The 16,185-nt window shown below is 37.2% G+C and overlaps 1 non-coding gene and 1 pseudogene across 1 annotated transcript; one reads left to right on the forward strand and one right to left on the reverse strand.

Moving 5' to 3' along the window:
- The window catches only part of LOC116567471, a 68,803-nt pseudogene extending 53,671 nt beyond the window's left edge, over positions 1 to 15,132 (reverse strand).
- LOC116568331 lies at positions 3,464 to 3,568 on the forward strand. The gene has a single exon (XR_004276555.1). It is a non-coding gene; the product is annotated as a U6 spliceosomal RNA (small nuclear RNA).
- Positions 15,133 to 16,185: the final 1,053 nt, after the last annotated feature.

The raw sequence follows: 16,185 nt of genomic DNA on the forward strand, positions 1-16,185 counted from the left end.
ATTAAATCCTGAAGTAAAGACAAATAATTCTGTCTTGCTCATAAGTAGTCATAACCCACCAAACAGTACAAATGGTACAATCCTGTACCAAAGCTGAATGTGTGGAGAAAACTGGAAAGAAACGCATTGTTCTACATAAGAACACAGAAAGAGTTTGCTTATAGAAAATATTTATCTCCATTTTTTGAATTTGTGTGTTTAATTTATACCTACAGAGAGGCGTGATGGAAAAAAGGAGGGGGAAGAAGATTATGGACACATGGAGGATGACAGAAGGACACAGAGTGTCTGAATAAAATCTTTTATATCAAAGATAGTTAATATTGAATTTCATATTTGTAACTGGCAAACCCCTTTATCATACCAATCATTCAGTAACATCTACTCCATCTACAAAGAGCTTGGGTGAGTATTTTGTTTTTCTTTGACTTGAAGGAATGGAGCTGAATTGCAAATTGGTATCAATTTCTACACATAGAAAACACAGCAAATAGAAGATACAGGGTTCAGGGCAGAGAGTAAAATTCAGTGAGAAACCATATGAATAACAGCATGCGAAAAACGGCAGAGTCGCAGGAATAAATAAAGCAACATCACTAGACCGACCATGAATGTGATGTGGAGCTTCAAAGCAAAGTTATCTCAGTGTGTTGAAGACCTTGTGACCCAAGCTGTCTCAGGGATAATATAAGATGTGAATGCAAATAGATGCACCTTTCAAGGAGAAAATCAATATGCCACTTTCATCAATAGATTTTGCTTGGTTAATTATTAAGTTTCCCCAAAGAGTGAATTATTTTTAGAAGTATGAATAATGATATGAAATAAAAGAGGGGAAAAATCATTCAGGCTCACCTTAAATAGGCCATCGTTATTTAAGGTAGGATTAAGCCAGGTAGACCAGAGACATAAGATCAAGTTTTTTTTTTTTTTAAACATGCATGTTTCTATGTTCCTAGTACCATCTATTTTATTAACTGTACATGCAAAGTGGAGCTTGAACTTAGAACTCTGAGATCAAGAATCACATGCTCTTTGGGGAGCCCAAGTGGCTCAGTTGGTGAAGACTCAGACTCTTCACTTTGGTTCAGGTCATGATCCCAGGGTCGAGAGATCCATTCCCTTCTTTGGACTCCACTCCAGATGGAGATTTTCTCTCTCCTTCTGCCTCTGCCCTTCCTCCTGCTCTCTCTCTCTCTATCAAATAAATAAACAAATCTTTAAAGAAAAAAAGAAAAAAAGAGAGAGAGAGTCAAATGCTCTACTGACTAAGCCAGCCAGGTGCCCCTAGGGTTAAGATTTAAAAGTATAAATGATGAATAAAGTCATCTCTGTTAAATTTGACACTTCCTACCTTTACAATCCAGTATCTTTAGGTTTGCAAATGCACTCTAAAAAATTTCTGGATTTTGTCAGACAACACACAGCATTGGGAAATGCCTTATAAATGCTACAAGTTTGGGCAGGATGAGGTTTTGGGAAGGTTTGGTTTTTAGGGGTTTGGAATAATGAGTTCTTAAGAATTTTCTATTTAAAACACAAACATTCCTTCCTGCTTCCAGATCCAGTGTTATGGAAATGTGAATTATTGTCCACAATAGGGGCTCAATTAGGGCCTTAAATCAGTTACTGCTTCATATTCCTTTCCCTTAAAGTTTCCAATGGTATTGCTGGTATCTGTATATTTAAAATGTTTTTTATCCCTACCTGGCCATTGTATACAAGACACCATGGTTATTTTCTTTCCTGACTGGCTTCAGTGGCTCTAAACTTCCCAACAAAATGAAGGCTATGCAGTTCTACAAGCAAAGACACTCAATAAATATTTGCTTAAAGATTGATAATTTGCATACAAACATTAAATTTTTAAAATAAATTTTATTTTGGGGTGCTCTGGATGGCTTAGTTGGGTTAAGCGCCCAACTCAATTTCAATTCAGGTCATGATCTCAGGGTCATGGGATTGAGCACCTCATCATCAGGCTCCATGCTGGACATCGAGCCTGCTTGAGATTCTCTCTCTCCCTCTATTCCTGCTCCCCTCTGTCCCTTCCTCTCTGAAAAATAAATAAATAAATAAATAAATTTAAGATTAGTTTTAGAATTATAGGATAATTGCAGATAGTATTGAAATCCCCATACACTGGGCACTGTTCTCTATTAACATTTTACGTTAGTATGGTCCATCTGTCATAATTAATGAACAAGTACTGACATATTTTTTAAAGTCCACACTTTATACAAATTTCCTTACTTTTTTCCCTAATATCTTTTTTTATATTTCAAGATATCATTCAGGATACTGCATTAATTTTAGTTGTAATGTCACTTCAGACTCCCCTTGGCTAAGGCAGTTTCTCAGACTTTTCTTGTTGTTGATAACCATGATCTTTTTCTAAAGGACTTATCAGGTATTTCTTGGAATGCCTTTCAACTGGGATTTATCTGATGTACCCTCAGAATTAGGGTAAGTTATGTGTTTTTGGCAGAAAGACCCTGAAGGTGAAAGGCCATTTTCATCATATCCTACCAAGGTTATATCCATTCACGTGACTTAGTGCTGTTGATTTTGATTCTGAGCACCAGGTTGAGGTAGTGTTTGTGAGGTGTCTCCAGTAAAATTAGTCTTTCTCCACTTTCCATACTGTACTCTTCAGAAGAGGTTACTATGTGCAGTGCCCACTTAAGGGTGGAGAGTAACACACTACCTACTTGAGGAAGATGAGAGAATATTTACATACATTATTTGGAATTCTTTTTCATAGGGTATTTGTCTATTCTGGCCCCACTTATTTGTTTATTCAATAATTTATTTATACCAGTATGGACTTAATTTATACTTGTTTTATATTCTGAGTTATATAATCCAATATCACCTTTCATTGCTCAAATTGTTGGAATTTTGGCCATTAGGGGTTCTTTGAGTTGGCTCCTATGTCCTCTTGATCTACCCCAATGAACGTGTTTTGGTTTGGTTTGGTTTTGAGTACTTCCTTACTTTTTGTAACTAAAAGAAGCTCTAGGTTCATCTTGTGTAATTGATGCCCTAGTTCCAGAATCATCCATCTTTCTAGGGAAGCCTCGTTTCTTTTCTTGGAGAATGGTATCAGAAATCAAGAGCTGGGCTGAAGTGTGCTTTATGCTACTGGAGTGTCATTGCTTGTAGGCCATCTTGAGCTCACGGAATTAGCAGATATATGTGTGTATATTAACCCATATATAGACACAAACTTGTAAATATTTCTGTATGAAAACATATGTATATATACTAAGCTAAATACAAGTTCATACTAATATCTCCAATTGTAATTCATCACCACATAGATCATTGTACACTTCTCCCTTGCTCGTCTATAACCTTGTATGCCAACCGTGAGAAACCTGGCTCCCACCATCTGCCATCTCCTTATTTAATGGGTCAATTTCCTGTCTATAAGTATAATGGTATCAACATGGTTAACCCTGTACTCGCTTCAGCAGCACATATGCTAAAATTGGAATGATACAGAGATTAGCATGGCCCCTGCACAAGGATGCTAATGGAGCTTCATGAAGCATTCCATATTTTTCCACCAGGGGATGGGTATTAAAGAGGACACCTGTTGGGATGAGTACTGGGTGTTATACACAACTAATGAATCATTGACCACTACAATAAGAATTTAGGATGTGCTCTGTGTTGGCTAACTAAACATAATGAAAAATTAAAAACAAAAAGCAAAAAACACAACCAAAATGCTTAATCCTGAGCCACTGGTGGAAAATAATTTTATCAACTCATGCTTATGTAAGCTCTTTTTGCCTTGAGTCTTATGGATCCCAGTAATTCCTAAGGTTAATTAGGTCAATGCCCTTCCTCTCATATTCATCCGGGCAGTTGTTTCCTACATTCATAATAAAGTTAGATTGTTTTGTCTCATTCTACATCCTGAGGTCTACTGACCTTCTAATGGATTTTCAAAATTTGCAAGTTAAGGTTTTCTGTTAGTGATGTATAGTTGTGTGAGTTTTGGCAAATGCTTGATGTCATGTATCAATAATGACAGTGTGAAACAGAATAGCTTTGTTAACCTAAAAAAATTTTCTGTGCTTCACCTAATCAACTCTCTGCCTCATTCCTGAATTCCTGGCAATCCCTGGTCTTTTCACCATAATTATAGTTTTGTTTTTGTTTTTGTTTTTTTTCCAAAATGTTGTACAAGTAGAATAACATATCATGTAGCTACTTCAGGCTGGCTTCTTTCACTTAGCAGTACCCATTTAAGAGTCATCCATATCTTCTCATGCCTCAATAGGTATTTACTTTTTATTACTGAATAATATCCTATTGTTTGTATGTATCATAATTTGTTTTCCCATTCAGCTGTTGAAGGACATCTTGGTTGCTTCAACTTCCAGTGATTATAAATAAATTTACTATAAATATTCAGGTTTTTGTGTAGACATAACTTTTCAGATAAATTGAGTAAGTAACCAGGAGCATGAATTTTGGATCCTATAGTAAGGCTATGCTTAGCTTTCTAAGAAACTACTAATTTCTATTCCAAAGTGTTTGTACATTTTAAATTCCCACCAGCAAAGAATGAGAGTTCTAGTTGCTCCCCTACTTTAGTGGTATTGTCAGTTTAAAAATAAAGATAATGTTATCCATTCTAATATGTGCATTGTTGTATCTTATTATTGTTTTAGTTTATAAAGAACTTTTGACTGAGCCTATTCACAATCCTTGTTTTTGTTAGCCAGCATTTGATGTAATATTTTATTATCTTTCTTCACTATAGCCAGTTTAATAATTGTTAAACTTTTCTTCTCAGAGAGACCAAAATTTTACCCTATAGTAATGGTTAAAAAACAAATTAATTAAAATACATAAAAAGCCTCACCAGCACATTTAAGCATATTATAATATTATAAGCAAAGGAAGCAGCTGCAGCAGGAACTGGGCACATTATAGATTTATTAAGAATGAAAATACAAACAAAACTATGCGGTATCAATATGCTAAATGTCCTACTATGGTTGGCTAGTACTGATAGAATGCCATCCAAATCATAAATTAAGTCAGAATTTTTAATGCCACTTTGTGTTCCTTTTCAGTTCATTTATGTCACTGATGCAGAGTCCAGTGGGGAGAAAAATAATGTGCATTATGATTGTCAGTTTTGGTGGTGATATTTGGAAAGAAAAGAAATGGGAAAAGGAACAACTGATGTAAGTGATATTTGGCATTGCTTTCAACACAGCTTTCAGAAAGGATGTCTTCAAGTATTGCCAAATCCTATCTGTACAATAGCCCTTAAATGGACAATTTTGCATGAAGCTCAGGTGATTTAACGGTTGTGAACCCTTCTATGAAGTCATTTTGCACATCTCTTTGCTTAGTTAATAGAATCATGCCAGATGGGAAGTTAGAAGTGGTCTAAACTCCTTATCTTTCAAATAAGAAAATTGACGATCTGAAAAACCTTACTAATTTTTAAAAAATTACAAAAACAGTCTACCAAATACGGGGCAAGAAGCCCAGTCTCTGGATTCATTCTGTTTTGTTCCCCCAATAGAAGAGCAGAGGAGTTGACCATATATGTAATTCATATGCAGACTTTAAGATAGGTAGAGGGGTTGACTCTGGAAAGGGCCCAGGAAATTGGATGCTCAGGGAGATACCAGACTCAAGTATACCTGACCCTCATTTGTTTGTTTAAGTAATGGGCTTTCCTGATTAAGTAAACAAGCAAAATTAGTTCTAAACCTTGGCTTCTCATTTCAGTTCTGACAGAAATACTGACTATTCTGTTATCTGTTATCTGTTGAGCACCTGCTAGCTAGTCACAGCTATCAACAATGATATATCCTTTTGTTTGTTATTCTATTCCTGCTTTACTTCTTCACTAACCTTCACTTTAATCCCTGAGAACATTTTCACAGATAAGTTACTCACACACAAGCCTTTGTCTCAGGTACTACTAGTGGGAGTAAGAAAAGATAATAAATAAATAAATAAATATATATATATATATATTTATACATATATGTATAATACATATATAATATATGTATATATTTAAATGCACAATTTTCAGTCTTGATAGTTGCAAAAGTTTGAGCTTTTTTTAACCTCCTTTTTTGATAATTATTTTCATTTTTATAATAATATTCTTATAATTTTTTCTTTGACTCATTCACTTAAAGGAAATGAAAACTTAGCTCATTTGCATAGTCAACTCCAATTCCTCCTCCTCATCTTCTTAAAGTATCAAATTCACTATATTTTTTTTAAAGATTTTATTTATTTATTTGACAGACAGAGACCACAGGTAGGCAATGAGGCAGGCAGAGAGAGGAAGGGAAGCAGGCTCCTTGCCCAACAGAGAGCCCAATGTGGGGCTCGATCCCAGGACTCTGGGATCATGACCTGAGCTGAAGGCAGAGGCTTTAATCCACTGAGCCACCTAGGCATCCCACTATTTTTAGTTAAGATAGAAATCTCCATTTTCAGCCTTATGATGATTTAATACTGTTCACTCCAAAGCTGTATTCTATTTTACTCCCTTTCTTGAAAAGGTTGCTTTACCCCCTTGAGTTAATTTATCTTTTTTTTCATTTGCATAATTTTGTACATATCTATCCATAATTCTTATTTCATGTTCTATAACTTCAATTCATATATCTTTTCTAATATATCACTTTTTTCCTGAAAATCAGTATAAGATTTTCTGGACTCCTGCTGCCATTTTTTTTTTTTCTTTTCTAAAAAGATTTTATTTATTTATTTGACAGAGAGAAAGTAAGGACAAGCAAGGGGAGAAGCAGGCAGAAGTAGAGGGAGAAACAGTTTCCCTGCAGAGCAAGGAGCCCGATTCGGGTCTCAACCCCAGGACCCTGGGATGATGACCTGAGTCAAAGTCAGATGCTTAACTGACTAAGCCACCCAGACACACCTCCTGCTGCCATCTGGATGCTTACATATTGTAAAAACTCCTCTTTGCCTCTTTCTATTTCTGGAATACTCTTTCCCATGCTTCCTGTTTTTGGAAGCATTGCCTCCAAATAAAGAAGACATGGAAAGTAAAATTCATGAGTCCTCTCCATTCTGAAATAGGTGTTTAAAAATGATTTTATCATCATTTTCTACTTATTAATAGTTTGGCTGGGTATAGAATACTGGGTTAAAAATATTTTCCCGTGGAGGCATAATTTATTTTAATACTTTAATGGAGCACAAATATAATACTATTTTTCAATCTATAGTCTATATTCCTATTTCTTCTAATATCCTTCAATACAAGATTTTTTCCTTTCTTCCTCGGTTTCTTATTTATTTCTTTCTCTTTTTTGGTTGGGTAAGTGGGATCCAGTCTTTAGTTTCTTTCATTCTAGAACACTTCTCATGTTCTTTTCCTAGCAAGATTATTTTTAAAAGCCAAATGCCAGTTGTTTTACAGACTGTCCCTTAATTTGTAGGTGATGATTTTCCCATAATTAAATTGAAATTAAATGGTTTTGGCAGATGGTATTGAATCTCTTAATGCATCACAAGAGGAAACATAACCTTAGTTTATCTTATTAGTGAACTATAAGGTAGAGTTTGATAAAAAGTACTTATACACTGAACTGTAGGTTCACAGTGTTCATTAAAGAACAGTTCAACAGTGTTATTCATATGTGAAGGCATTGATGTTATGTATTTGGGTACAGAAAATTATATCACATTCAATTTAAAAATGTGGAATATACCTTCCCTAAATATTCAAGGCTCAAATGGCAAAATGATATCAAATAAAGCAACTATAAATATATAAAGCAAGTATAGAATTTACCTAAACTGATAAAAAGCACATTATATGCACTGATTAAAGGATCTGAAATTATAACATTGATGGATTGTACAACTTCTCTGGAGAGACCCTACATAATGTGAAGACTCAGAAAGGACTATGTAGAGCTTGGGTTTCCTTCTTTCTGTTCTCTCAAAATGCCATAGAAGGTTATGTGAGAATAGCCATTCTAAAACTGCTAATATTAAGAACAGTCATTTCCTTCTTATTAATTCAAATCCTCTGTAATACACTTGATATTTCCATGTTCTCCATCTAGGTAAAATACTAATATCCCCTTTTTTATTATGACATATTTTGAAGCTCAGACCAAATATATTCACTCTTAAATGAGAGTAAAAAGATCTTTCTGTGAAAAAGGCATAAGATATATGTGAAGGTGGAATTCAAAACTGACCCCTGTACACAGAGGGCAAGAAGAGACCAAAGAAGGAGGCAGGCCACTCTGGATTCGTAGGTAGAAGGTTTAAGCAAAGGAATTTACATACAAGTTCTGTCTTGAGGGGCTGCAACAGAAATACAGCTCTGCCTCCAGGAATTCCATAAAAAGTTTGCATAGAGGCCTTAACTAAATTTAGTCACATATACAATCTATATAGTCTCAGGGGAGGGGTTGAGAAGTTTGAGGAAATCTTGCTTTGCTCCAGCTCTCCTCAACCAGAGGTCACGTCCTCTTAATGACATCCTCTAATACTTTGTGAGTTCAAAACCTGGCTTCACCATTTACTAGTTTCGCTGAATTCAGGCCAGTGAGTCAATCTCTCTCCCTCATGTTCCTCATCCAAAAAACGACAATGCTAGCGTCAATTAGAGAAGATTATTATAAGGATTGAATTAGTTCATACGTACGAAATACTTCAAACATAGTAAGTACTCAATTGTTTAATGTTATTACCAATCTTATGGTATGGATGCCCTTTTCTGTCTTTCTTTCTTTCTTTCTTTTTTTTTTTTAAAGATTTTATTTATTTATTTGACAGACAGAGATCACAAGTAGGTGGAGAGGCAGGCAGAGAGAGAGGAGGAAGCAGGCTCTCTGCTGAGCAGAGAGCCTGATGCGGGGCTCGATCCCAGGACCCTGGGATCATGACCTGAGCTGAAGGCCGAGGCTTTAACCCACTGAGCCACCCAGGTGCCCCCTTTTCTGTCTTTCTTGTTGAAAACTGTCAGGGATGATTTTTCTCAATTTCTTTTGTACGTTTCCTAGGACCATCTTAAATGCTAACTTCTCAGAACACACAGTAACTGTCACATGTCTACCCTTTGGTAATGAAAGAGTTTATATACAATTCCATGTAAAGTGGCTATTTATTCTTTTTTACTTTTATAGTATTCCTTATTCAGAAGAGTTTCCTCCTCCCCCATCCCTTCAGTTTGAGTTGTGTTACAATACTCCATGTTACCATCATCCCTTTCTCTTACTACTTGTTATCTTCTCTATGGCATGACATTGTTGCTCATTTTTTAGTCATTGAACCGAGACCTCATCAACATGAGGGCAATAGCCAGGGATATTCTTCAAAGAGATCTGTTTTTTACAGTTTTATGCAAGACTATGTATATAGAATCATATGTGTGGTTTTTTTTTTTTTTCCCTGAGAAAGGGAATGTACCCATCAGAACCTCAAAGGTTATATGTACCCAGGTAAAGAACCACTAGTCTTTATGCGGAGTAAAATAAAAAATGCAATTATGCTTGGTTTATTTTCAGTATCTTCCTCATCGTTCTCTCTCACCTCATCACTATGTATATATGCCATTCTAATTAAACTGATTTAATTGAACTGATTATGAAATTAATTCAAAGGAAAAATAGTGGAGCCTCACCTCATTATTAATAAATTAAGAACAAAGAGATGAAAGATGGACATTTCAAAGAAAAGAGAGAAAAAAGAACACAATGCAAAAGGAATAATTATATTGTGATGGAGTGTTCAGCTAAACCTAAGCTGTGTCTATGACTTAAGGAAAGGTGATTGAACTTGTGCTTCAAAGAAACAAAAACCTGAGCATTTACAAACAGAGATGAACGGATACTGTCAAATAGTCAGAAAAGGATGGAATGCTTATAAGTGCAAGTTTTCAAGGAGAGACTGAAAGAAATGGATTACAGTAAAGCATCAGATGAGATATTGAATTTAAAAGAAATAAATAGCATTGTGTTAGATATTCATCTACTTGGAAAGTACAACAATATAAAAAAAAAAGTTAGTGACCAAAGAGTTTTGAAAAGAAAAAAAAAAAAAAAAGAAGGAAGAAAAATGGATAGAAATGAAAAGAGGGAGAATAAATGAGGCAAGTAGCATTCAGGCACAAATGGATGTGCTGAGAACCTTGTCTCCGAGCACTAAATCATTCCACACTAACAATCTACATCGGAAATTCCAACTTTTTGTTTTTGCTACACCTAGGCTTTCTTGCATAGTAATGTCTTTCAAGATTTCATTGTTCTCTCAAGAAAATCTGCCAAGCTCCCAATGACCTATTTAGACAGAAGGAACAAGATGAGTCTCAGCCAGTAACAGTTAATTGCTTTTTTAACAGGAAAGTAGACAACGAATATCCCTGACACTTTGCCAGGGATCAGATATATTTCTTGGGCCTTTTACACATTACCTTATGTCACCCTCAAAAGAGTTCTCTGAGTCATATATATCTATACATTTCAGCAGCTACATACTTTGCCTTGATATATAATTTTTATGTGACTTTTCTCATGAAACAACTCCAAACACTCCAAACTATTAAAGTATATGCCTACATTTTTTCTCTCCTCCAAGTATGGGCATTTGTATGTGTTTATAGTTAATTAAAAATAACTTACGGGTAATAATCCAAAGAACTACTGTCACATGTTTTCTATTTTAGTACACAAATGACCAAAAAAAAATAAATAAATAAATTTAATAAGAGCAATTGTACTTTTTTCCAAACATTCAATTTTAAGTAAATTATCTGGAACTTCATAATCCCAAGGAAAATCCTCTACACTTTTACATAAATAATTTCAGACAATTTGAATAGAAAATTTTGTTCTGATTTTATAGATAAATAATTTAATGTTGGGAGAAATTAAATGGCTTTTCCCACATGATTCCCTTAGGATTTCAATGTATAGGCAAAATTTATAATTATATTTTTCTGAATATTCTGTGTTTTCTTAGTATTTTTTTTCTATTTTGCATGGGGGAATATTTGGGATAGAGTAGAATATTCACACATAAACATCAATTGTTTAATTGAATGATGCCATCAGTATTTATCCCTCATTGTATTATTTTTCTGTTAACAGATATGAGAAATTCTATACTTGATCTTAGCCAAAAGTCCAAGAAGCAATCACAGATATAAGAAATTCCATAACATTATTTGGAAAAATATGTATAATAAAGTTTTATTGTAGAACTTGATTATATGATGGGGTTATAAAACAAGCTTTTGATCTTAGATCATATGTTTGAACTCAGATTACACAGTAGCAAGTTTTCAAAAATTGCCTATTTGTTTATTTATATTGCCCAAGCAATATCTTTTTTAAAATTTTTTATTTTTTATAAACATATAATATATTTTTATCCCCAGGGGTACAAGTCTGTGAATCGCCAGGTTTACACACTTCACAGCACTCACCAAAGCACATACCCTCCCAATGTCCATAACCTTAGCCCCCTTCTCTCAATCCCTCTCCCCCCAGCAACCTTCAGTTTGTTTTGTGAGATTAAGAGTCACTTATGGTTTGTCTCCCTCCCAATCCCATCTTGTTTCATTTATTCTTCTCCTACCCCCTTAAGCCCCCATGTTGCATCACCACTTCCTCATATCAGGGAGATCATATGATAGCTGTCTTTCTCCGCCAAGCAATATCTTTTATATATTTATATCTTTGTCCTAAAATGAAGAAAACCAATATTTATAAACTGGAATCTAATTGATGAGATTAAATCATCCCCTCAGCTCTGAAACTTACTTATCTTTTTTCCAGGTAATACTTTATCTTAACTGTGTAAAAAGTACATTTGTATTATGATTTTTATTGCTGTCACCATATTCTGTTGATCAAAATAACTATAACTGGTTTAACCAATTTCTTATCTTCATTCACTTAGATTGTTAAATTATTTGCTGCTATAAAAAATCCTGCAGTACACATGTATTATAAATATTCCAGTCCCAAATTCATAACATAAATGTAATTAAGAGGCCATATCAGACAAATCCAATCTAAAGAATATTCTGTAAAATGACTGAACTTCATTATTCAAAAATGTCAATATAAGCCAGGGTAAAAACAGGTTTGGGATCCTTCTGTAGTTCAGGAGATTAAAGAGACATGATGATTATTTGTGAAACATAATCTTAGACTATATTCTGGAGTGAGAAGTTATAGTTAGAAATGTATTATGGGGCTGTGCATTAGCTATCCATTGTGACATAACAATTTAGCAGCTCAAAATTCCCAGCTTAAAAGAGCAAACTTTTATTCTCTTACCATTTCTCTGGGTCAGGAATTTGAAAGAAATCTGACTAGATAGTTCTGTCTCAAGGTCTCTTATGTCTTTGTAGTTATTACTTCAGTGCCATTGTTTTTATATCTTCTAAGAAGACAGGTAGAATATATTTATGAATTCCAACCAATATATAAACATCTACCTATAATTATTTCTGAATCTACTCATTAGTATATATATTAAGCTACACTTAAGTTCATACAGATGTCTAACTCGAAATCAGTTATAATGGTATTACGTCAGTTGACTCCCTCCAATGCAATTATATTATTCATTTGTAATGTTATTGCATTACATAGTGTTGAGTCTTAGCTTCCCCAAAAATGCTGGTTGTATTTTTTTTTTTAATTTTCACACATTTAAGTTCACTCTGTGTATGTATTTTTCCATGGGTTTTAACCACCTCAGTCTCATACAGAACAGATCTACCATACTACGTTCCTTGGTAGATCTCCATTTTAGTCAACTACACTGCCATCTACCAATGCTTTGAGAGCTCTGATCCTGTTTTCTACCACTATAGTTTGGCCTTTTACAGAATTTCACATAAACAGCATCATATAATATGTCTCCTTTAGTCTTTTATTTTTCACTTGGTAAAATCCACTTACGATTAACACATGGTATTTAATGAATCAATAGGTTGTTCCTTTATATCATCAAATAATATTTGGACTGTATGGTATAGATCGACCACAGTTTGTTTAGCCACTTTTCCCAGTAGAACAGTATTTTGGTTGTGGGAGTCATTTTGTGTTTATGTAGTGAATTTAGGTTGACCCCATGCAGTAAACTTAGATTGACCCCACCCCTCCCAGAGGAACTTACTTGTAAAGCCTAGATACAAGGGCGGATCAGGACAGGTGAAGACATCCAATCAGTAGGGCACGCGTATATCTACTAGGGTAAATTGAAATTCAATTGGCCACCCGTGTGTTACCTAGCAGTTTTTTTCTGTGTGTGGCAGACTTAGCATGACCGTGCAGTGTTCTCTGGGTATTGCAATCTCATTGACCACCTGTGTATAGCCTGGCTAAACCACCTCTATAAAAGTTAGTCTGTGAGGCTGGGAGGGGTTACCTCTTTGCAAGAGACGGTCCTGATCAGTCAGTATGATTCTCAATGCTTGGCATGAAATAAAGCTTTGCTTGACCTTCGCTTTGTATCAGTCTCGCTCCTTTGATTATGGACCCTAACATTGGAGGGGGCACCCAGATCAAACGATGAGAACTGAGCCAGCATCGGAATTTTTGGGAAAAGCCTCTGGAGGTAAGATCACGGGATCCTATCTGTCTGTCTGTTTGGAGCTCCAGGGTATGGCCCACCGGGGAGAAGCTGGACGCAGCCATGCTCCCCAGGGCAGGAGTGGATGTGGGGATGCTCCATCCCTCTGTTGGTAGATCTATGGGGATTCGAGTCCCCCTGGGCAGTCGGGGAGTTCGAGTCCCCCTAGGCGGTTGCCGGGGGGTTCGAGTCCCTCTGGGTGGTCAGGGGCCTGCCAGGGGGGTCAAGTCCCTCTAGATGATCAGGGGGTTCAAGTCCACCTGGGTGATTGAGGGGCTTCGAGTCTCCCCAGATGGTTGGGGGGTTTGAGTCCCTCTAGATGGTCAGGGGGGTTGAGTCCACCTAGGTGGTTGGGGGATAAAGAAAGCCCTCACCAGTGGCAGGTTCTGGGTAAGAATCGTTGGGCCTGCAGTTGTCTTTCCCTGGTCCTTTTGTTGTCTGTTATGTTGTTTGTTATGATTGAAGGAATGGGGCAAGTGGAGAGTAAGGGGACTCTGACTTTCATCTCTCTGTTCTTCGTAATTAGATGTGAGGCTTCTCGCTCACTCATTTCGTGTGTTAAGGGCCATGACTGGAGCTAACCTGGGTTAGTCTAATGCCGGGTTAAGGTACCCAGTGCTGATGTTCATTGGAGCCGGGCGTGGAATATGAGTGCCTAGTGGGCCACTTTTGGTAAGCAGACCTGGCACTGTGGGAGGAACCGACCTTGAGACAGAGACTTTAAGGAATATTCCCAATCAGCTTTGGAAACTCCCTTTGTTTCGGGGAATTTCTTGCCTTCTCTGGCCCAACATGGACTGCCTAGCCCCTCCCCCTTGCTGGCGGGAGAGCATGGCATCTGAAGTGGAGATGGTTATTTGTCTGTCTCAAGGTTTTAATGGGTAATTGTTAAAGTGGCTTCCAAAGTCTTTGGTAACCTGAAACTGTGAAGGGTTGCTTGTTTGACAAATGGAATTAAGTTTGTTGGACATGTAGGTCTTAACTAAATGGGATAAAATGCTAGAGTGTTGGCTGCTGGAACTGGGTTTGTGCTGGTATACACAGTTCTTCTGGGGCCCAGGAGGGAGAGTCAGTATAGGGGTTAGGCACCTTTGGGTGGATATCTTCAACCCATTTATTAACTTCCCGCAAGTCCTCCCCAGTCTCGGCCTTTTTGACCGGCAGCAAAGGTGTGTCCCATGGAGATTTGGAAGGAACTAGGATTCCATTTCCTTGGAGGCAGTTAATGTGTTTTCTGATCCCTTCCTTTGCTTCCCAGGGAAGGGGGTACTGCTGAACGCGAACAGCCGTAGCTGTCGCCTGTAACTATACCACCACTGGAGGTTGTTCCTTGGCCAAGCCATGGGGCTTCCCTTCTGCCCAGGCTTCGGGAAACTCGTCCTGTAGGATTTGGAGAAGGCTCCCCAACTTTGTCTCCTCTGGTTTTGAGACTGGTTCATAAAGGAGGTATTCATCTACTGCTGCCATAAGCACTTGTACAGTGGGTTGTCTCAAGGTTACAGTCATGCCTCCTTCCGAGAACTGAATCTCCTCTTGACCACCTATGCTATTGAGGGCCTTCTCTGGACTCCACCCGACTGATGGATGATGAACACCCGAGTGACAGGGTATCAGGCCCTCCTCCTCAACGAACCAAGAGTGACCTTCCAGTCCCTGGTGGTGCTAAATCCAGCCAGACTGCTGCCAGAGGAGCTGGCTGACTGTCCACATGACTGTGGGGAGGTCCTAATCCAAGTCACAGGAATAAGGCCGGATCTCAGAGACATTCCCCTCCCAGATGCCAAGATGACTCTGTTCACAGATGGGAGTAGCTACATGGTCAATGGAAAGAGGTATGCGGGGACTGTGGTGGTTTCTCCTGAGCAGGAACTCTGGACAGCAGCACTATCACATGGAACTTCGGCACAAAAAGCGGAACTGATTGCACTCGCTAAGGCACTACAGATTGCCAAAGGTAAAACCACCAACATCTATATGGACAACAGGTATGCCTTTGCTATTCTCCATATACGTGGGGCTATTCATAAAGAAAGGGGCCTATTAACAGCAGAAGGGAAAGGAATTAAAACAGAGGAGAAATATTGGCTCTCCTCCAGGCTATTTGGGACCCAAAAGAGGTGGCTGTAATGCATTGCTCAGGACACCAAAAGGGGACTGATCTGATTTCAAAAGGAAACCAATCAGCAGATTGAGCCGCAAAGCAAGCAGCCCAAGAAACAGTGCAAGAGCTGGTTACACTCCCGGTTCTAGCCCTACCAGAAAAATCAGACTATTCAGAGGAATATTTAAAGTATTTTCAGAAATGGGCTAAATTAGACTACGAAAGGGACTGGGCTAAGACTAAAAGAGGAAAGTTAATTCTTCCTTGAAGACTAGGTAAGAAGTTAGTAGACCAGATACATCAGGGTACTTATTTGGGGATACACAAACTCAGGGACCTTATAGGCAAGCAATTCCAGGTTTCTAAATTAGGGCATATTGTTCAGGGTATAGTTGATAGATGTGCTTAATGCCAGGAAGTTAATGTGGGAGGAACTAGTATGAGAAGAGGGAAAAGAG

Source organism: Mustela erminea, chromosome 10 (genome assembly GCF_009829155.1).
Source record: "Mustela erminea isolate mMusErm1 chromosome 10, mMusErm1.Pri, whole genome shotgun sequence".
Classification (NCBI taxonomy): domain Eukaryota; kingdom Metazoa; phylum Chordata; class Mammalia; order Carnivora; family Mustelidae; genus Mustela; species Mustela erminea.